Below are 24,615 nucleotides of genomic sequence, written 5' to 3'. Positions count from 1 at the left end.
AAAAGTTGAAAGCATTTTTTTGTTTGTTTGTTTTCTATAGTTTGGGGTTGGCCCTCTGACTGCTCTGATTAATAGAATGTAGCCTAAGTGGCATTTTAGGTCTTCTGAGGCCAAGTCTTAAGAGAAATGTGGGCTTCCTACTTCCTACTTTTCGGATCCCAGAAGCCATACTGTGAGGAAGCCTGAGTAACTGTAAGGATAGGTCCATGTGGAGCAGAATGGAAGGCTGTCTGTCAGTCCCAGAGATCCCAGCTGGTGGTCTAACTGATAACCAATGTTATTTATGCTGTCTGAATAAAGCCTTTTGGACTTTGCCACCATCTCAGAATACATGGCTTAAAAAGTTGGCTTAAAGTTCAACATTCAAAAAAAGAAGATCATGGCATCCGGTCCCATCACTTCATGGGAAATAGATGGGGAAACGTGGAAACAGTGTCAGACTTTATTTTTTTGGCCTCCAAAATCACTGCAGATGGTGACTGCAGCCATGAAATTAAAAGACGCTTACTCCTTGGAAGGAAAGTTATGACCAACCTAGATAGCATATTCAAAAGCAGAGACATTACTTTGCCAACAAAGGTCCATCTGGTCAAGGCTATGGTTTTTCCTGTGGTCAGGTATGGATGTGAGAGTTGGACTGTGAAGAAGGCTGAGCGCCAAAGAATTGATGCTTTTGAACTGTGGTATTGGAGAAGACTCTTGAGAGTCCCTTGGACTGCAAGGAGATCAACCAGTCCATTCTGAAGGAGATCAGCCCTGGGATTTCTTTGGAGGGAATGATGCTGAAGCTGAAACTCCAGTACTTTGACCACCTCATGCAAAGAGTTGACTCATTGGAAACGACTCTGATGCTGGGAGGGATTGGGGGCAGGAGGAGAAGGGGATGACAAAGGATCAGATGGCTGGATGGCGTCACTGACTCGATGGATGTGAGTCTGAGTGAACTCCAGGAGTTTGTGATGGACAGGGAGGCCTGGCGTGCTGCGATTCATGGGGTCGCAAAGAGTCAGACACGACTGAGCGACTGAACTGAACTGAACAGAATACATGTAACTGGTATTGGCATGCGATTCTGTGTAAGAACAAAGACTAAGGCTAGGCAAGATAATCAGAATGAGACCTGAGGGATCAGGGAAATAGGTCGCCAGGGTGGGCAGTGCAGTTTGGCATTCTAAATGCTAAACTGTTTAGTTTCTCATGGTGAATCTGGAAAATTTTTTCCACAATTCTATCAGAAGTATCCTTACTGTATACTCTGGGTTGAAGAGAGAGAAAGGTTAGTTTATTATCTAAAAAGTTCATCTTAGCCAATCAATACACAGAGAAGTCAGAGAGTGTGCCATAAGACTCTTCTAATCTCTGTAGTTTGTGTGCAGCCAAAGAACACTGGGGTGGGTAGGGGTCAGGGCTTCACCCCATTCAGCTTGTTCCACTGGTTTCTCAAAAAGCACTCTTCTTGTCCCCTTTCCTCGGTTAGCGCTAATTCTCTCAGTTTTGTTCCCCCATGCCCTCTTGCTGTTCTAGAGGGTCTCCTGATCTTCTCATTTGCAGGAAAAAGTATTTTGAGGCAATTTCCTTCAGGAGTGCCAACTCAAAGTCTGCTGTCTTCAAGATGGTCCTATATTTTACTGCAGTTTTAATGCCATTTTCACTTAGCATTGTAAAAGCTGTCATGTTAAAATATAGAGTCTCTTTTTTCTGTTGTTAGTTGCTTACAGAAGGCAGCCTTATTTTTCTTTGCATCCTATATTCTGTATCCTAGGCAATCCTTCCTTGCGCCCCTCCCCCCACAACCTGTCACATAAAGATAGCTTCAGATTGCAAATTAGTAGGTCTTTTTGCTGATTTTTATCAGAATATTTTTAGACCCTCAACTTTATACCTATGAAATTGTTGTTGTTTAGTTGATAAGTGGTGTCCAACTCTTTTTTGATGGACTGCAGCCCACCAGGCTCTTCTGTCCTTGGGATTTTCCAGGCAAGAATAATGGAGTGGATTGCCATTTTCTTCTCCAGGGGATCTTCCCAACCCAGGGATTAACCCAAAGTTTCATGCTTTGCAGCCAGATTCTTTACCACTAAGCCCTCTGTGTACTAACCCTTAAAGCTATTAACTGTAGGAAGTGAATTTTAAGAATTTTAAAGTTGATTAGATCATCCATGCAGATATGACTTAAACAATTAAAATAAAGATATTTTAGCAAGAGGGAAATATTTTTGCGTAATAAAACCAAAATAAAGTCAAGATTTAAAAATCACTGAAGTCCATTAAGTCATCATTAAAGTAGTTCATTTGTTATTAGTATGAGGCAAAAATTCACTTAACCAGGCACTGAAGCCGATACAATAAGCCAGAATCAAATTTAATTGTATGAAAGATTTTATATATTGAATCGAATAACACTAGTCAAGCTATTTGAAGTGGTTAAACATATCAGGAAATTATATAATCTAAAATAACCAATTATGAATTTTAAATAATTGGACTATAGTGATTTTTATGGACTGGAAATATTGGTGTTACATAAAAACAATTTCTTGGACTTTCATAGAAGCTTTGAAGTATCAGTTCTTTTTGAAGAAAAAGGGGACTAAAAATTATCTTCCAAACATTTACAAATAAAAAACAAACCTGGCAGATAAAATTTTTATCACTTCAAACATTGAATCAATCAATTTCTTGGTTAATTTGATAAAATGCCCAACTCTCAAGAATGGAGAGAAGCTTATTTGAAGAACTGGGACCCTTGGGTATATAGAGGTCATTTCTATATTAAAGAGGACAATACATTATTTGCAAAATGCCACTCTTTCTACACGTTTGTCATGAGTTTCTTGAAAATTAATGATAGTCTTCAGAAATAGCTACTGTCAGTCCCTGAAGATTCTGACAATGTTGATTGTACCATAGCACATTCATTAGGAGGAAGATTAAAAAATATGTCAGCAGGACAAAAGCTGATCACAGATGTTTTACCTCTGAATTAGCATGCACCAATGGAAAAAAGGTACTTTATTCAAGAAAAGAGACACAGTGAAGGATGATATGACAAAATGACCTATTACAAATCCAAATGAACTTAGCTGCAAGTAATCTTAAATTTCCAAAAAAAAAAAAAAAGGCTCTATTTATCTTCACTTTAGCTTTAGTATTTTTTCTCTATTATGCTATTTCGAGTACTTCAAGATACTGAGTACCTTGTAAATCCCCAAATCAGAATTCAAGTTTTGTTTGTTACTAAATTCTAATCATTCAGACATGGGTAGCACACTATTTCCTTTAGGTTAGCCAAATCCTTTATTAACCAAAATGCTTCATTATTTAAGCACTTTTGGTAATGAAAAGTAGCATTCAGAATGACCACATGGCAAGACAGATTTCCTTCCTAATATGAGACTATATATTGAAATCAAGAAGGTAGAGAGAGTCAAAGATATGTTCAGAAAAAGGATCCTGTGTCTATGAGAACCATACAGAAGTGAAGTGATAAGATTAAGACAGAGATGTGAGTGTGAAGATGTTTCACAGTAATAGTAATCTCTAGTATTTATTAAGCATTTGTCATGTAGTCAATGTGCTCAGTATACTTAGCATAAAAGAGGCAATATTGAGTCACTATTATTGTCATGGTATGATACTTATGCTCATTTCATAGGTGGTAGACTGAGTGATGAAGGACTTAAATGATTTGCTCAAGACCACACAGCTGACAAATGGTGGTTGGTTAATTGAACCCAGACTCTTTTAATACAAATGCCAAACTCTTAAATTGACAAGACAGCAGACGCAGGACAAGGATAGTGAACATAATTGCAAACAGAGATTCTTAAACAGTTGGTGAAAATTGAGTAAATTGATGTCTCCAAAATACATCTAAGTAAGTGCTCTTATTTGAATACATGAGATGCTGTGCAGTTTTACCCTTTAAATTTATACGCTCTTGTTTTTCTGCTTTATTTCTTTTATGTAAATTAGGACATTGATTTGAGACCCAATTCACTTAGCACTAAACAGGCCCTGTTCAGAATTCCAAGATGCTTGGATAAGTTTTTGCCCAAAGCAGAATGTTTTCTGTTTCTCATTTTGTATTCCTATGGCCTCACATTTGCTCCCAGAATTCTCAAATTTCAGGTTCTAGCTGTTGTTCTGATATTGACCCTTTTGCTTTCGCTGTGAGAGTGACAAGTAGGTGACAAAACAGGATGTGTGTAAGTGAGGTATTGCAGAGCCCCCTTTGAAGCGTGACACGGACTTTAGGAGAACACACTGAGTGTCTTTATAACATGTCACCTGGTAATTTGATCATAAAAGCTTCCACATGATTGATAACTCTCTTTATTAATCTTTGAAAATTTCACAGGTTAACTTTAATTTAAAAAATTAGAAAATGCCAAATCCCACCAATTTACACCACTACTCAGGAGTGTTCCAAACTTTCATAAATTTGTTCTAATATTTCATGACAGAGAGAACTAGCAGTTCAAGGCTGGAATTTTCTCCCACTTTGAATTTTAAAAGTCTTGCAAAGATAGGAATCAGCATAGGGGAATTGACTTTTCTGCTTTTATCCAGTCTAGTGACAATAGGCCTCATATATTGAGTAATTGTTTTCTGCTTCTGGGGATTGTGGTTAATAAATATTTCTACATTTATTATTTCATTTAATATTCATATCAGGACTAAGTAATAGTGTTCCAATCAGTCCTCTCTTATTGATGGACTTGGAGATTTTAAACAGCTTGCTCTGGGTGGTCCAGTCTTAAAGCCTGCAATCTCATTTTAGGTCCTATATATTTTAGTTTCTAAGTAAAAGACAAAAGTTCCCAGCAATTTTGAGCAATGAGTTGGCTACTTGCTGTGTTAGTCTGTTATGACAGCCAGAACAAAATACAAGAGACCAGGTGACTCAAACAGCAGGCACTCCTTTTTTCACCGTTCTGGAGGCTGGAAGTCCAAAGTTAAGGCGTCAGCAGGTTTGGCTTTTCCCGAGGCCTTTTTTCTAGGCTTGCAGATGTCCATCTTCTCTGTGTGTCCTCATACGGCCTTTTCTCTGTGCACCCCTTCCCCTGGTGTCTCTTCTTTTTCTTACAAAGCCACTAGCTTTATTGGATTACATTCTGACTTTAATTTTAAGGGCTTCCTAGGTGGCGCCGGATCAAAGCTATGGTTTTTCCCGTAGTCATGTACAGATGTGAGAGTTGGAACATAAAGAAGGCTGAGGGCCAAAGAATTGATGCTTTTGAACTGTGGTTTTGGAGAAGACTCTTGAGAGTCCCTTGAACAGCAAAGAGATCAAAGAAATCAACCCTGAATATTCATTGGAAGGCCTGATGCTGAGACTGAAACTCCAATACTTTGACCATCTGATGCGAAGAGCCAATTCATTGGAAAAGACCCTGATGCTGGGAAAGATTGAAAGCAGGAGGAGAAGGGGATGACAGAGGATGAAAGGGTTGGGTGGCATCACTGACTCAATGGACATGAGTTTGAGCAAACTCTGGGAGATAGTGAAGGACTGGGAAGCCTGGCACACAGCAGTCCATGGGGCTGCGAAGAGTTGGATACAACTGAGTGACTGAGCGACAACAACAAGATGGTGCTGGTGGTAAAGAATCCTCCTGCCGGTGAAGGTGATACAAGAGATGCGGGTTTGCTCTTTGGGTCAGGAAGGTCCCCTGGAGAAGGGAGTGGCAACCTGCTCCAGTATTCTTGCCTATAAAATGGGACAGCCTTCCACCCTGTACTTGGGGGAGATCAACTGACTGCACTCAGACTCCCTGACTCTGGACAAGGATTAATGACGCTCTTATTTTAACTTTAGCATGGTTATTAATAGGAAAAGCAGAGGGTTATGTGAAGTGCAGTGTGAAATTTAGGGCAAAATAAAGGGCACATTGTACGAAAGTAATTTAATATTTAAAGCTAAAGGCAGAAGGGCAGAATAACAGAGAAACCTGAAAGAAAATGTGACACGTTATTCCTCAGGCACAAACAAATTAAAAATTTGGTTGAAAAGTAGATGAAGCTTGTTACAGATTCTGGGCTCCATCCCATGACTGAGGAGGTGGTTCTGATGGTACAGGAAACACTCACTGAAGCCCTCAGTGGAGAGATTCTTGTCCCCCTGCCCTCCTCCTTCCATCACCAAAGTCCTTAAAGAGCCCTCATGGAATATTTAAATATTTGGTGGTTATATAAAATTGCTAAGTAATATATCAATTCTTTCCATTATTATTAATCAGAAAAACAGCATATGCTTTATCTGCCTTTAATCAAAATGTACCTGCTTTGGCGAGATCACCAAACAGCCTTCTTTCTTTTTAAAAAGTGGTCATGGGATCCATTTTTTCCCCTAATTTTGGATTTTATGCTTAGTCACTCAGTCGTGTCCAACTCTGTGCAACCCCATGGACTATAGCCCAGGCTCCAATGCCCATGGGATTCTCCGGGCAAGAGTACTGGAGTGGGTAGCCATTCCCTTCTCCAGGGTATCTTCCTGACCCAGGGATGGAACCTGCGCTTCCTGCATTGCAGAAGACTCTTCACTATCTGAGCCGTTAGGCAAATTATAAAGGCAGAATATTGTATTCAGAGAAAAGACCAAAGTAACTAGAATAATTTAGACCACAAAGCACAAAGTCATTAAAAATTATTCAAGAATATGAGACCTTATTATAGACAAAATGATAATGATTTGCAGCTTGACAGAAGGGAGAACGTTACTGTAGAACTCAGGAATCCAGCTGGATATAAAGAAGACGGTCCCAGTTGTAAAAAGTAATAAACCTTCTCTAACTATCTTTCAATGTCAAGCATAGTGAATCACAATCTTTCTGCAGATTTGAGATTTTGTGTTACTGGTTTGAGTCTGTATTTTCCCATTTCACCCATAATTTTAAAATGTAGTATGAGATAATTGCCTTTTTGTAGCCTCACTGCTTATAAATTAGTTTTATATATATTTTCACATTCCTTATTTCACTTTGTCCACAATACCTCTAGAGCATGGGATATAGGCTTTATCAGTCTTGTGTGTATGTGTTTAAGATGAAAAAACTTGATCACTAGCATCTTATTTAAGTATTTTGCCCAAGATCAAATAAATAGTATTATATCTGATGCTTTTTAAATTAAAATTTTTGGTCTAATTTTCTATTCAACTGTAATATGGGCTTGGAATAAGGACAGATTACTTATTTTTATTCGTGACTACATGCAGGATTTTGTGGCATCCTCTGGATGTTATCCTCCTATCCAATAAATTTGGTGTCTTCTGGCTGCCTATCAGACAAATTCTAGGCTCCCCAGCCTGGGTTCAAAGGGCTACAGATTCTCTCCTGTCCTCTTTTTCCTGTTTTCCATTTGCCAGTCTCCTAGTATCCCTGAGGCATCCCTTCCCCATCTGTGTAACCACTCTGAGTACAGGGTGCATGATTCAGAATGTGAGGAATGGGATAGTCTTAATTCATACGTGGTATGTTATTAAAAATTATGCTCCCCCAAAGGTTCAGTGGAAAAGAATTTGCCTGCCAATGCAGGAGACTCAGGTTCAACCCCTAGGTCAGGAAGATCCGTTGGAGAAGGAACTGGCAACCCATTCCAGTATTCTTGTCTGGAAAATCCCATGGATAGAGGAGCCTGGATGGCTGCAGTCCATGGGGTCACAAAAGAGTCAGACACAACTTAGCAACTAAACGACAAAATTAAAAATTATAAAGAATCCTCAAAAAGAAAGAGAAAACTATCTTGCCCATGTGCATCTTTGGAAGAGGCATGGATTTAGAAAGATCAGGGATGTCATTTTAATATATAGGTAATTCTCCAAGCAGCTGATGCTGCTCTCCCAGAGGGCTATTCATCAGCTGGCAGCTGGAGAACCACACTTTCTTTTGTCTAAGCATAAATCTTGGCATGGGAAGCAGCAGGGTGAAAATCTGTGCCTGGAGGAGAGTATGACTAGCTTCCTTTTATGCACAAATAGACAATAGAAGTGAGCGTTCCATGCTCTAATTGTAATATATCTTCTCCATTTAAAATGTCCACTCTAGTTTTAAGTCTTTAAGTCCTACTTCATTGGACAGGAAAAATAACAATAGATTTAAAGTGAGACAAACATGAAAATCATCTTGGTTCTACCATCTACCAGATGGATAGTCTTGGGCAAGCTAGACAACTTTTTCTAAAGATGGAGAGGGAGGTGGGAGAGGGGTTCAGGAAGGGGAACACATGTACATCCATGGCTGATTCATGTCAATGTATGGCAAAAACCACTACAATATTATAAAGTAATTAGCCTCCAATTAAAATAAATAAATTAATTTTTTAAAAAGTAAGTTTCTTTGCTCTCAAGTTAATATAGTCTATTACCTATCTAACAAATTGTTGTTAGGATTAAATAAAATAAACTATTTAGAGGTGACTACCTACATGGTACTTTCTCTATACACACTAGGTACTCAATCAGAGGACAATTAGAAAAATAATGATAGTTCTATCTTAGAAAAATAATGATAGTTCTATCTCAGTTTTCCCAGTTTTCTTTTATTTTTCTTCCATTTTTTGGCTGCTCTGGGTCTTCTTTGGGGAATGTGGAATTCTCTAGTTGTGGCTCAGAACACACCCACCTGCCGATGCAGGAGAAGTCCATTAGGAACTTTAGCTACTCAAATCAGTATAAGTTTAAGGCAGCTTCTTAAAATGCTACCCTGAACCTGAACTGAAACCCTAAAATCTAACCTCAACTCTAATTCTAACCCTTCTAACAATTTATTCATAAATGATGAAAAGACATAACTGGCACAAGTAGAAAGAGCCTGAATCTTCAGTCAGTGGAGCTTCATTTTATTCTGTAATTGCTTCTGAGTAGACCTTTCATTAATGGATTCATTAGTTACAAATAGTTATGGTGAAGAAAGGATCTCTTTGGTGTTTCCCTCTCAGATATATAATGAAGATTATTCTTCGGATAGCCATGAATTTTGAAGGGTCTAAGCTTTCCCAATTTTTCATAAACCATAAATTAAAACTGAGCAAATTTTTCTGGTTTTGATTCAACTGCACCACTGAATAGAAAAATCCATTGTTAGGTCAAGATTCTCCCTCTTCTCATGTTAACTGAATTGGATCAATTGATAGCAGATGAGTAGTTGACTTAGTAAAAATCCAATCAAATACTTGCTAATCCAATGTATTATAAACCTTCTTCTTTGAGGTTATTTCGCTTATTTTTGATGAGTTCAAGGTAAAGTGATTGTAATTTGGGGCTGGCTACAGAAGTATTCAACAGCTTTTATGTGTTCTTTACAAAGTATAAATATTAAGTTATCTAGTATCTACCTTCATCTTCTTATGTATAGGTGTCCCCATCAAACCTTTCTTTCTCCTCATAAACAGGGGTGTGGAAGTGTTCCAAGAGGAAAGTTTTATTTTACTTTCTAAGTTGGGATACACACAGTTTGGTGACTCAATGTTCTCTTACTATTCAGAACCTAGTCTGTGCATTATTTCTAGAAAACCATATGCAAAGATTGTTTCTATTTATGAAATGGTTGATGATTTCTGCTGCCTCATATGCTGTATTTCTCTTCCTGATTGATGGCAGTGGAATAATTCCAGGGTGAATATGATATAAGGCTAAGAGATCAACATTATTTCCTTGGTGAATTGATTACTTTCCTCTGAATTTATAGTTCCTACCAGGACTGCAAATTAATACGGTGGATGCACTTAGTCATTCTGATTGTGCCTTCCATTTAAATGCAGGCAGCTTAGACATTAAATGTTCCATGTTTATAACTCATAATCAGATGGTAGGTCCTGAGAACAAGAGGAGGTACTTGTATCATGTCTCAATATAAAATGTTTTTCAGATAGTGGTAGATCATGAAGTTGGGTAGTATATTCTGTAACATGAAATGTATGTCTGGCAGTCATCTATTATTCATTATATCAACATGTATTCAATTCTACATCTGACTCCTGGTTCACATCCAGGAGAAATGAGGAGTATCTATACACATAAGAAATAAATTATATGGTAAGTCCCCTACATATGAACCTTTAAGTTGCAAACTTTCAAAGATGTAAATGTGTCCCTATAAGCCAGCTGTTGTGCTGCACTACTCTACTTTTCAAGGTGCTATATTGTAAGAGAAGAATGTTCTCTTTATTTTTTTTGTCTTTTTTTAATGTACTATTTGTGTGAAAAATGTTATAAACCTCTACAGTACAGAGTACTGTCTTAATTGGGTACCTAGGCTAACCTTGTTGTACTTATGAACAAATTGGACTTATGAATGGGCTCTCAGAATGGAACTCGTTCATATTTAGGGGACTTATTCTATATGAGAAATTACTGTGTAGGCTTACTGTGGTTTAAAAACTGTGCTTTGTGTATAAGTTCATATACAAAGAAAGCTTTTGCTTTTTTGATTGTACAGCCTTTCTATATTTAAAGGTAAGTTACTGGGATAGAGGAAATTAATTGTAAAGATTGTAATTTTTGGAGGGGGCGACTGTTGCTACTTTTGCAAGCTATGATATAACTTAACGTTTTCTTTACCCAAACATAGTATTTTAGAATTAATAAGACATCAGAAATGACCTTCCCTAACGTTCTCAGATTCCAGGTCAGTCAACGGAGGCCCCAAGCCGCCCCAAATGACGCAAGTGGGTCAGGCCACTTCTCGCTGACAGAGCTGGTTCTCTGACCCAGTTTACTGCTTTTGCCGCTTTATGCTCTGTATTTGCGTTAATCACAAATACCTGACACGTGGAATCTCAATTCCTACATTCTGTGGCTATTTTCACTATGGTTGTCCTCAGGATTTTCCTAGGATAAACAAAAATAATCAAGAATTTGTTAGGGTCTTTATTTTTCACTCTAAATTGTGAACTCCACACTAAAGTAAAAGAAGATATCATTATGACTACATCCTATTATTATTTTGAAAAAAAAATATTAAGGAAAAATGATTGTGTTTGCCTTAAGGTCTATGGATACAACTGTGAACCAATGTTGGGTCAGACATATCTTTTCCTTTTAACACTGATCACCAAGATTGTGAGACAGAAAAACCCCACACTAAAACTATGGCACAATAAAACAACAACAAAAACGCCTCTGTTTTCTCAGTTGTGATGGCACAAAACCTCAAGTTAGGTTCCAGAAGGTGTCCTTTTAAATGACTGAAATCTCAATGCTATCCTGGGGCACACTGCATACATTTGGGGATTAGTTGAAAGCATAGTTTATTCTGGGTAATTTTTTTTTTTGTAGGGTGTGAAAAAATGCCCTTTAACTCTTGAGATAATTGATGTTGATGGGGTAAATGTAATAGCAATAGAAATGCATGTGCATATATTTAGATAGAACTTGACTCACTGGCAACTTTATTAACACAGCAGCTGCAGGCTGGAATTTATCACTTTCACATAACTGGTTTGAGACTAAAAACATAGAAACTGCTGGATACTATGTGCACATTTTCTCTTAAATTGCTCATCAGCTGCTCTTTAAATGATCTGTATATTCTTTCTCCAGAGCCAGAATACTAGCTGTATATGGAAGTGGTGCCTTGAACACCATGACACATTGAGTAAGCGTTTTCCACTCACTCCATTGTTTTCCAAAATTATAACCAGTGGTTATAAATCTGCCATGTGTTTATCATCTGCTGTATTACCTGGTATTTACCTTTCAAGGCCTTATATATTTCTCAAAATTGTATGAGGAAGTGCAGGAGAAACTAGTTTAACACAATAAATTACCTTAGTCCAAAATTACCATATACTGATTTAAATAATGTCTTGTCTGTTTGCTTTTGTTCTTTTTGCAATTATTTACTCCCAAAGCTACAGAATATCTTCTTACTCAATGTGAAAAATCCCAATCCAAAGGATATTCTTTTTTTTCTTTTCCCCAAAATGTATCTCCAAAGAACATGGCCTTTTCTGAAAATATGAGAAACTTATATTCATTCCTTTGTCTTTCTCTGATTTTAAACTTTTTGTCCTTTTATTGTCTGCACTCCTCATAGAGAAGCCACCGTTTGAACAAGTAGGATATTATCTGGCTGCTGCTCATCAGTCATTGTAGAGCTAAATGTTGGCAGAGGCCATTCCGCCACCCTCAGCAACGTCAGTTCTGCAGCATGATGGGTCTTCAGGTCCTGAGATGTTTGCTGCTTCTGGCGCTGGCTTTTAGTAGATTCAGGCAAGTAAAACAGGAGGGGAGAAGGGCTTTCCTTGCATTTGAGGACTCTGAGTACGTGCCTGGATTCAGAGCCAGGAGACTTGCTGGGAGCTTGGCTCTCGGGAAGTCAGTGCCCAGTGGTTGGTAACAGCTGCTGCACTTGGGTTTTCCTTGCCAGCACTGAGAGACTGATCCGGGTTCCCTGCCTTCTCACTCCACTGGCTAGAAACAAGCAGAAGCTGTGTACAGGGGGAAGCGGTGGCGGAGCGATCTCCACTTGACTTCCTTCTTAATTTCTCAAGTTCAAAGTTAATCATATTAGAGCTTTCAAAGATGGTGCATTACATCTCCTGTTAATCTATTAATTAGTCTTCAGGAAAATGAACTGTAATATAATAATACTCTGCCCCCTAAAAGAGAAAATATATATAAAACAGAAACTTTAATAATAAATATGAATACAGGATTTAGAAGTATAAAGAGAACTTCACATATACTGTCTTGTTATATTTAGTACTTAACATACTTTGTAGTAGACATTTTGATGAAATGGAGGCTAAAATAACCTAAGGGTTTCCTCTCTCCCCACATTCCACAGCCAATTAGGAAGTGGATTTAGAACTTAACTCTATATAGATTTTGGATCTATGTAGACCACAAATTTCAGGCTTGATTCCAAGGCTTGTATTCACTCCTGTGTGAACGATAAGCCATGCAAAACATGAAGTTATAATGCATTGCTACTTTTATTGAATTAAGTATCTTAGTTTTTTACATGATGTTCAAAGATTGTATTTAATGAAAGCATGTTTTAACAAGTTTCACTTATTTCTTTTTAGTTTGCATTTTATTTCATTTGAATTTCTGTGTTTGGGATGTTGAAATGTAACATCTTGTACAGTACAAGCGGTGCCAGGTTTTATAGGTTATCTCAACTTTGGTTATCATTAATGGTACTGTTGCTATGCAAAAATCTATAATAAGATTCCATCTTTTATATCTTGAGCTTTTATAATTGCTCAAGAAAAATGCATTATTGATATCATTTGGATAAAGTGGAATTCAAATGAAATTATCTTGATGAAAATTAGTACCTTTGGAGCTTGCTTTTTATAACCTTATGAATACCTGATTCAGCATATTTTTTAGTGTATATAGTGTTTATAAATTTAAATATGCTACCTGTGTTTAAGATAAACATGCATCAATTATATGTAAAATTCTTTTTATTTCTTTTTTTTTAACCTATAGAGAAGAACAAAGAAACATATATTCTGGTTTTCTTTATTTTCTTTTAGTGAACCTCTCTATCATCCTTCTGTAGTTTCAGACTACAAGAGTAAGCAGAGCAAGCAGAATTCATAGGATTTTATCAATGACAACATCATTTTTATTTCCTATTATCCCTTTAATTGAAAAATATCACAGAAAGTATTCTTCTATCCCTGCATAGATAATGTTGGCAGATACATGACATTTATGATCACTTAGGTAACTGAGTCTCTTAAAGTCACTTTGCATTTCTAATATGGCCTCTACTCAGAAATTAGAAGGGACAGTTCCAGGTAGTAATGAGAACTTGCAAGCTGTGTTTTAGTTAAATTTTCTCCCCTTCCTTGGCTGGGGTTCTTTTGCAGGCTGGTGGTTGGCAATCAGAGACAGAGAAAGTTTGCCACTCTAGGAAAATATTTTTTAAAAAACTTTCAATATAAAATGAGCACATATCAAAAATGTGTATAACTCATAAATGAGGAAATCAGCAGGATAATAAAGCTGGTTTCAGAGCATTTGAGGAATCAGTATAGTCACTCAGGAGAAGAAAGCTGAACTAAGTGTCCTAAATTTGTCCTAGAACTGTACCTTTTGGGCTCTGTTTTCTCCTGGACAGAAATCTATAAGTCACTGTCAAATTCTAGAGTTTGGGCCTTAATCAGTAGAGATACTAAGTGAAATAGTGAGTCCCTCTGGGTAAACCTGTTAGCCATGCTTAGCGGGACACTGAACGGGCATTCAGTCTGTCTTTTGCTCCTCTTTCTCAAATTTTAAACATTTCCCACTAGCATCCCTGTTTCAGGCTTTTCATTTTTCTCTCTTTCCCCTCTCTTGCTCTATTTGCTTTCTGACTCTGAAGGCTGAGGAAAGAAGATGCAGAAGAGTGCAGGAAGGGTTTTCTTGATTGCCTCTGTGGGCTTGGCTTCTGTTTCAAATTGGCTCTCAGATTGGGGAGTTCCCGTGTTTCAGAGTCTCCTCCCCCCAGATTTTCTCTGGTGGAGCTCAAGGGACTTTCCAAGATGGTTTTCTCTCAGGGATGTCCTCCTCAGCAGTTATGGTTGACTCTATATTTTGAGTGCTCACAGCCGGTCAACATGAAACAGGCACAGTTTGGCCATATAACTTCCGGGCAGACCAGTCTCCACACAGAAGCAACTCTCATTGTCTGTCTCATCAAAGCAACTCTCTGACCCATCCCTCTTGCTTACTAAGCCTCCTGTGTAAAGGGAAGGTTCAGTTCAGTTCAGTTCAATTGCTCAGTCATGTCTGACTCTTTGCGACCCCATGAACGGCAGCACGCCAGGCCTCCGTGTCCATCAACAACTCCCGGAGTCCATCCCAATCCATGTCCATTGAGTCGGTGATGCCATCCAACAATCTCATCCTCCGTCATCCCCTTCTCCTCCAGCCCTCAATCCTTCCCAGCATCAGGGTCTTTTCAAATGAGTCAGCTCTTCGCCTCAGGTGGCCAAAGGATTGGAGTTTCAGCTTCAACATCAGTCCTTCCAATGAACACCCAAGACTGATCTCCTTTAGGGTAGAATGGCTGGATCTCCTTGCAGTCCAAGGAACTCTCAAGAGTCTTCTCCAACACCACAGTTCAAAAGCATCAATTCTTCAGTGTTCAGCTTTCTTCATAGTCCAACTCTCACATCCATACATGACCACTGGAAAAACCATAGCCTTGACTAGATGGACCTTTGTTGACAAAGTGATGTCTCTGCTTTTTAATATGCTGTCTAGGTTGGTCATAACTTCCTCTCCAAGGAGTAAGTGTCTTTTAATTTCATGGCTGCAATCACCATCTGCAGTGATTTTGGAGCCCAGAAAAATAAAGTCAGCCACTGTTTCACTGTTTCCCCATCTGTTTGCATGAAGGGATGGGACCGGATACCATGATCTTAGTTTTCTGAATGTTGAGCTTTAAGCCAATATTTTCACTCTCCTCTTTCACTTTCACCAAGAGGCTCTTTAGTTATTCTTCACTTTCTGCCATAAAGGTGGTATCATCTGCGTATCTGAGGTTATTGATATTTCTCCTTGGCAATCTTGATTCCAGCTTGTGTTTCTTCCAGCCCAGCGTTTCTCATGATGTACTCTGCATATAAGTTAAATAAACAGGGTGACAATATACAGCCTTGACGTACTCCTTTTCCTATTTGGAAAAGTCTGTTGTTGCATGTCCATCTCTAACTGTTGCTTCCTGACCTGCATACAGATTTCTCAAGAGGCAGGTCAGGTGGTCTGGTATTCCCATTTATTTCAGAATTTCCCATAGTTTATTGTGATCCACACAGTCAAAAGCTTTGGCATAGTCAACAAAGCAGAAATAGATGTTTTTCTGGAACTCTCTTGCTTTTTCCATGATCCAATGGATGTTGGCAATTTGATCTCTGGTTCCTCTGCCTTTTCTAAAACAAGCTTGAACATCAGAAAGTTCACGGTACACATATTGCTGAAGCCTGGCTTGGAGAATTTTGAGCATTACTTTACTAACGTGTGAGATGAGTGCAATTGTGCGGTAGTTTGAGCATTCTTTGGCATTGCCTTTCTTTGGGATTGGAATGAAAACTGACCTTTTCCAGTCCTGTGGCCACTGCTGAGTTTTCCAAATTTGCTGGCATATTGAGTGCAGCACTTTCACAGCATCATCTTTCAGGATTTGAAATAGCTCAACTGGAATTCCATCACTTCCACTAGCTTTGTTTGTAGTGATGCTTCCTAAGGCCCACTTGACTTCACATTCCAGGATGTCTGGCTCTAGGTGAGTGATCACACCATCGTGATTATCTGGGTCATGAAGATCTTTTTTGTACAGTTCTTCTGTGTATTCTTGCCACCTCTTCTTAATATCTTCTGCTTCTGTTATGTCTCTACCATTTCTGTCCTTTATTGAGCCCATCTTTGCATGAAATGTTCCCTTGGTATTTCTAATTTTCTTGAAGAGATCTCAAGTCTTTCCCATTCTGTTGTTTTCCTCCATTTCTTTGCACTGATTGCTGAGGAAGGCTTTCTTATCTCTTTTTGCTGTTCTTTGGAACTCTGCATTCAGATGCTTATATCTTTCCTTTTCTCCTTTGCTTTTCACTTCTCTTCTTTTCACAGCTATTTGTAAGGCCTCCCCAGACAGCCATTTTGGTTTTTTGCATTTCTTTTTCTTGGGGATGGTATAGATTCCTGTCTCTTGTACTATGTCATGGACCTCCATCCATAGTTCATCAGGCACTCTTTCTATCAGATCTAGTCCCTTAAATGTTTTTCTCACTTCCCTATATAGTCATAGGGATTTGATTTAGGTCATACCTGAATGGTCTAGTGGTTTTCCCCACTTTCTTCAATTTTAGTATGAATTTGGCAATAAGGAGTTCATGGTCTGAGCTAGAACCTTGTTTACTGGCTCATCTTCTCTGTAGGGAATATTCCTTTTGAACCCTATTTCTTCTTGGTTCCTATAGAATTCCTCTTGCCATACAAATTCTTCCCCCATAGTTCTTACTTGACTTGTTTATATTCTTAATTTGGATATAAGTAAAGCACAGCTAAGACAGAATGGGAGAAAATAATAGCAAATGAAGCAACTGACAAACAACTGATCTCAAAAATATAAAAGCAACTCCTACAGCTCAATTCCAGAAAAATAAATGACCCAATCAAAAAAATGGGCCAAAGAACTAAATAGACATTTCTCCAAAGAAGACATACAGATGGCTAACAAACACATGAAAAGATGCTCAACATCACTCATTATCAGAGAAATGCAAATCAAAACCACTATGAGGTACCATTTCACGCCAGTCAGAATGGCTGTGATCCAAAAGTCTACAAGCAATAAATGCTGGAGAGGGTGTGGAGAAAAGGGAACCCCCTTGCACTGTTGGTGGGAATGCAAACTAGTACAGCCACTATGGAGAACAGTGTGGAGATTCCTTAAAAAATGAAATAGAAAAAAAAAAAAAGAAATAGAACTGCCTTATCATCCAGCAATCCCACTGCTGGGCATACACACTGAGGAAACCAGAATTGAAAGAGACACGTGTACCCCAATGTTCATCGCAGCACTGTTTATAATAGCCAGGACATGGAAGCAACCTAGATGTCCATCAACAGATGAATGGATAAGAAAGCAATGGTACATATATACAATGGAGTATTACTCAGCCATTAAAAAGAATACATTTGAACCAGTTCTAATGAGGTGGATGAAACTGGAGCCTATTATACAGAGTGAAGTAAGCCAGAAAGAAAAACACCAATGCAGTATACTAACGCATATATATGGAATTTAGAAAGATGGTAACAATAACCCTGTATACGAGACAGCAAAAGAGACACTGATGTATAGAACAGTCTTTTGGACTCTGTGGGAGAGGGAGAGGGTGGGATTATTTGGGAGAATGGCATTGAAATACGTATAATATCATATATGGAACGAGTCGCCAGTCCAGGTTTGATGCACGATACTGGATGCTTGGGGCTGGTGCACTGGGACGACCCAGAGGGATGGTATGGGGAGGGAGGAGGGAGGAGGGTTCAGGATGGGGAACACATGTATACCTGTGGTGGATTCATTTTGATATTTGGCAAAACCAATACAATATTGTAAAATTTAAAAACAAAACAAAACAAAAACCTTACATTTTACTTAACAATTTCCTTCCAAAATATTTTGTTTTTATCTTGCCTGCATAATTAATATCTTTCCTAATATCTCATGTGAAACTTCTGCTTTAACAGACCATGATCGATACTGGTTTTTGGAGACCAGGAGTCCATAAGAGACTTAACTTGTAGGTATGCTGTGCTAAGTTAAATCTTTCCTAGAATGATTTTGGGTTTTCCAGCTGGCAGAGTGGTAAAGAACATGCTTGCCAACCAGGAGACACACATTCAGTCTCTGGATTGAAAAGATCCCCTGAAGAAGCAAATGGCAACCGACTGAAGTATTCTTGCCTGGGATATCCCAAGAACAGAGGAGTCTGGTGGGCTACAGTCCACCACAGCATCAGAAAAGTCAGACACAACTTAGTGACTAAATCATCACTACCACCACCAGAATTATTTTATCTGTTTTTTTTTCTTTTTGGCTAATTGTCTGTAGGACACAATAAATTAGGGCACCTGTCCTGGGGCCTATGTTTGGAGGAATATGGGGATGGATATGAAGAATGTAGTAGTAGGGAGAGGGCCCAGAGAGGCAGGGGGTCATGAAATATCTTACTCTGTCTCCTGGTCTAAAAAGATATGTGAAATTAATGGCATCTAGGCCAACACCATATCCTCTTCTGCATATAGACTTGTTTTGTATTTTCTAATTCCAGGAGCTCTCCACATTTTGACTTGCTATCACAAAACACAGTATTCAGAGGGGAGAATTTATTGTGCTGTATTGTAATAGTCTGTAGATTTATCTTCCCCCTAGATAATTATTTCCTTGAAGGAGGAAACTCTATTATTCTCATTATTGTATCCCCAGCCCTAGATGGTACACAGTGTACAATCAATGCATATTTACTGAATGAACGATTGAGATAAAGAAGGACATATGTGGAGTAAGACATCCCCTAGGACCCTGTTTTATAGAAATGGTTTTGTCTCTGTTTTTCCCTTTTAGAACAGTTGGGATTGGAGGGATGGTGGGAAAGTAGAAAACCACAGTTTCCATCGTTTGTAACAGATATTCTATCAACATGATTCCATGTTCATCTGTGCCCTGTGACTATGTGTGTAGGAGGAAGCTCTAAAATTCCATGTAAATTTTTGAATAAAATTACATTTCTTGAATATATATATATATATATATATCCTGATTTTTTATAAACTGTGTTAGGTTGATAAGTTATTTAAGGCTATAATGTCATCTCTCGTTACATGCCATATTCACATTTAGAATTCATTTATTCAATTGAATAAAATGACATCAGCTTTTCCTATTCTGGGTTTGGAAGGTTTGGTCTCCTATTTGGAAGGATTATTATGGTTTGTAGTCTTTTCTTTAGTATGCCAGTAAATCTTTTGAATGCTACCCACTTTATTCCTCCTTTTCCTCTATTTGATGCAAAAGAAAACAGCAACCCATGTTTAAAAGGCAGACATTGTTATCCTTTATGGCAATTTCCCTCTGTTCCAGAGATTAGAGTTTACTGTAGTACAGCAGCCCAATAGAATTGTCCTGGAAATGGATTTTCATGTAAAGTATTAACTTATAGTATTATGTGTAGCAAAAGGAAGGATCAAAATATTATAGAGAGAAGCTACATTATTATTTGTAATAGTCTTGACATCATAAATGGTCCTTACAGAGCATACATCTGTTCCACTCAATGCTTTCTTTCTGAATTTACCATGAAATGTGTTTTACTGCTAAGACACAGAATTCTGATCCATTATTTCTCTGAAAGCCTGCTAAAGAGATTTGAAGTGCAAGATACTGCTCATGATCTGCGGTACTTCTTTAGAAGTAAGAACTTCTTTTCTGAAATTGAAGGAAATGAAATATATAGTCCACAGGTATATGTTTAGTGTCCTTACCCTCTATTTGGATTATTAGATACTGAACTTAAAGAAAGACACTTTAAATGAGTTATATTTAGACAACATGGCTACTTGTTTTCTGATTGGGAAAAGACTAAATTGAAAACTTCCCTAATAAAATGTTAAGGAAAAATTATAATGTGTAAGTGACCAAATCGTGTATGTGCTAAGTTGCTCAGTCGTGTTTGGCTCTTTAAAACCCATGGACTGTAGCCCACCAGGCTCCTCTGTCCATGGGATTCTCCAGGCAAGAATACTGGAGGGGGCTGTCATGCCCTCATTGCAACCCTCAAAAAATGGCACTTCTATTTTTCTCCCAGACTAAGGAGAAATTTTAGTGGAACTGAGTTTGTCATTGAGTACCTATCTCTCCCTGACTTGAACACTTTTATTTTTCCAAAGAGGGGTTGGATATCATTTTAATTCTAGACTGAGATTGATTGCTTGGTTTCAGATGGGGGTTACCTTTCCCAAATTTGGAGAAGGAAATGGCAACCCACTCCAGTATTCTTGCCTGGAGAATTCCATGGACAGAGAAGCCTGGTAGGCCATAGTCCATGGGGTTGCAGAGAGTCAAACATGACTGAAGTGACTAAGTAAGGGTGCACCTTTCCTAGAAGGAATTTGAAAGTGCTCATCAGTAAAATGAGGGATGAAGGATACAGCCCTGATCTGTGCACATCAAAGCCCCAGGAGAATGTCAACAGGCTAGAACGGGGTATGTGGCCCTAATCTTGCCTCTTGTTTCCTTTTCCTGCCTGCTAGTGAATCTGAAGTGAACAAATGTCCTTCAGCCCAGTGGATGATGGTTATCCTTCAAGGACAGTTTCCTGAAGTAGCTGCATGAAGCAATCCCAGGGACCACCGTGAGAAATGTAGGAACTCCTGCCTCCTAACTTCAGTTGAGTGGAGCCCTCCTTGGATTCCATACATACATTCTGGAGAAATTTAACATTGCAGCCAGTTTGAAGTCCTGTCCATGAATATCATCTGAGCAGTTCTGACATAGGACTCAATGGATCATGCTGCTGCTGCTGCTAATTCGCATCAGTCATGTCCAGCTCTGTGCGATCCCATAGACGGCAGCCCACCAGGCTCTGCCGTCCTTGGGATTCTCCAGGCAAGAACACTGGAGTGGGTTGCCATTTCCTTCTCTAATGCATGAAAGTAAAAAGTGAAAGTGAAGTCGCTCAATTGTGTCTGACTCTTTGCAACCCCATGGACTACAGCCTACCAGGCTCTTCTGTCCATGGGATTTTCCAGGCAAGAATACTGGAGTAGGTTGCCATTGCCTTCTCCAATGGACCATGAAATATATTTTAAAACTGTATGTACAGAGTTGAGGCTGTTTGACTTGTGAATATTCACTTTGAGGACTGTTTATTGTAGCTGTCTCTCTCCCCCAATTAATATCCACAACCAGCACCTCAGTGACTTCTGCTGACACACTTCCTCTTATCAATACAAAGGGCACTAGAGAAACTAATATATTATATTCAGAGATTTTTCTATGGTTTTTATGTTTATCAGCAATAGAGATCGGCAATAGAAATTTTAAGATGGATGGTTTTAAATTTTGAATGTACATTGGAGGAAGAAAAAAATGTGATATTTACCATAGAGATATTGAAGAAGAAAAAAAGGAAGCATTCTGGGCCTAGATTTTATTGTACTTTGGTTGATTTTATATATATAAAACATATTTATAAAGTGTATTTTTAATCTATTTTATCTCTATTTATGTTGGTAATTAGTTTTTTGTTTTTTTTTTTTTGCTGTAAAGTAAGTTTCCATGAGTGAATTCTTCAACTCACAGATTTATCACTATAGGAGAAAAAAGTTTAAAGTGTTTTGAATTATGACAATCACTCATGAAGGATTTACTTATAAATATGGACTCACAAAAGAAAGATAAAGGGCCCAACAAAATAAATGGAACTCATCATATAGAAAGTGGAATGCTGGTCAATCATAATTAAATTCTAGAAAAATTACAGGTACATATAAATATAATAAAAGATAGTAGACATGGTTCATATAAAGAGATCCTCACTAAGGATGAAGGATAAAGTCATTGTGGATCACATGTTGGCTCCCATTAAAAAATGGCTTAGTTTTCAATCTTAGTTCCAAACTCATTTTGAGACTGAGTTCTTGCTTAGTTCCAATCTGTTTGGCTTCTCCCATCATTTTCTTTGCATTGTTCACTTAAGAAGGCGTTCTAATCTCTTAGACCTTGTTATTATTTGGAACTCCGCATTCCGATGAGTATATCTTTCCCTTTCTTCTTTGTCTTTTGCTTCTCTTCTATCTCAGCTATTTGTAAGGCCCCCTCAGATAAATATTTTGCATTATGTTATTTGTTGCATTTCTTTTTCTTGGGCATGGTTTGTCACCACATCCTGTACAGTGTTACTGCAGCCATGCAATTAAGAGACGCTTGCTCCTTGGAAGAAAAGCTATGACAACATAGACAGCATAATAAAATGAGAGACATCACTACTGACAAAGGTCCAGCTAGTCAAAGCTATGGTTTTTCCAGTAGTCATTTACGGATGTGCGAATTGGACCGTAAAGAAGGCTGAGTGCTGAGGAATTGATGTTTTCTAACTGTGGTGCTGGAGAAGACTCTTGAGAGTCTCTTGGATTGATAAGATATCAAACCAGTCAATCCTAAAGAAAATCAGCCCTGAATATTCATTGGAAGGACTGATGCTGAAGCTTCAATACTTCAGCCACCTGATGCGAAAAGCTGACTCATTGGAAAAGACCTTGATCCTGGGAAAGATTGAGGGCAGGAGGAGAAGGGGGTGATGGAGAAAGAGATGGTTGGAGGGTATCATTGACTCAATGAACATGAGTTTGAGCAAACTCCAGGACAGTGAAAGACAGGGAAGCCCGGGAAGTTGCAGTTCATGGGATGGCAAATCAGATCAGATCAGATCAGTCGCTAGGTCATGTCCGACTCTTTGCGACCCATGAATCGCAGCACGCCAGGCCTCCCTGTCCATCACCAACTCCCAGAGTTCACTCAGACTCATGTCCATCGAGTCAGTGATGCCATCCAGCCATCTCATCCTCTGTCGTCCCCTTCTCCTCCTGCCCCCAATCCCTCCCAGCATCAGAGTCTTTTCCAATGAGTCAACTCTTCACATGAGGTGGCCAAAGTACTGGAGTTTCAGCTTTAGCATCGTTCCTTCCAAAGAAATCCCAGGGCTGATCTCCTTCAGAATGGACTGGTTGGATCTCCTTGCAGTCCAAGGGACTCTCAAGAGTCTTCTCCAACACCACAGTTCAAAAGCATCAATTCTTCGGTGCTCAGCCTTCTTCACAGTCCAATTCTCACATCCATACATGACCAGAGGAAAAACCATAGCCTTGACTAGACGAACCTTTGTTGGCAAAGTAATCTCTGCTTTTGAATATGCTATCTAGGTTGGTCATAACTTTCCTTCCAAGGAGTAAGCGTCTTTTAATTTCATGGCTGCAGTCACCATCTGCAGTGATTTTGGAGCCCAGAAAAACAAAGTCTGACACTGTTTCCACTGTTTCCCCATCTATTTCCCATGAAGTGGTGGGACTGGATGCCATGATCTTTGTTTTCTGAATGTTGAGCTTTAAGCCAACTTTTTCACTCTCCACTTTCACTTTCATCAAGAGGCTTTTTAGTTCCTCTTCACTTTCTGCCATAAGGGTGGTGTCATCTGCATATCTGAGGTTATTGATATTTCTCCCGGCAATCTTGATTCCAGCTTGTGTTTCTTCCAGTCCAGCATTTCTCATGATGTACTCTGCATATAAGTTAAATAAACAGGGTGACAATATACAGCCTTGATGTACTCCTTTTCCTATTTGGAACCAGTCTGTTGTTCCATGTCCAGTTCTAACTGTTGCTTCCTGACCTGCATACAAATTTCTCAAGAGGTAGATCAGGTGTTCTGGTATTCCCATCTCTTTCAGAAGTTTCCACAGTTTATTGTGATCCACACAGTCAAAGGCTTTGGCATGGTAAATAAAGCAGAAATAAATGTTTTTCTGGAACTCTCTTGCTTTTTCCATGATCCAGCGGATGTTGGCAATTTGATCTCTGGCTCCTCTGCCTTTTCTAAAAGCAGCTTGAATGCCAGGAAGTTCACGGTTCACATAGTGCTGAAGCCTGGCTTGGAGAATTTTGAGCAATACTTTACAACGTGTGAGATGAGTGCAATTGTGCAGTAGTTTGAGCATTCTTTGGCATTGTCTTTCTTTGAGATTGGAATGAAAACTGACCTTTTCCAGTCCTCTGGCCACTGCTGAGCTTTCCAAATTTGCTGGCATATTGAGTGCAGCACTTTCACAGCATCATCTTTCAGGATTTGGAATAGCTCAACTGGAATTCCGTCACCTCCACAAGCTTTGTTTGTAGTGATGCTTTCTAAGGCCCACTTGACTTCACATTCTAGGATGTCTGGCTCTAGGTGAGTGATCACACCATCGTGATTATCTGGGTCGTGAAGATCTTTTTTGTACAGTTCTTCTTTGTATTCTTGCCATCTCTTCGTAATATCTTCTGCTTCTGTTAGGTCCATACCATTTCTGTCCTTTATCGAGCTCATCTTTGCATGAAATGTTCCTTTGGT

This window comes from Bos indicus x Bos taurus, chromosome 1 (genome assembly GCF_003369695.1).
Source record: "Bos indicus x Bos taurus breed Angus x Brahman F1 hybrid chromosome 1, Bos_hybrid_MaternalHap_v2.0, whole genome shotgun sequence".
In the NCBI taxonomy this organism is placed as follows: Eukaryota; Metazoa; Chordata; class Mammalia; order Artiodactyla; family Bovidae; genus Bos; species Bos indicus x Bos taurus.
This window is presented reverse-complemented; position numbering follows the sequence as displayed.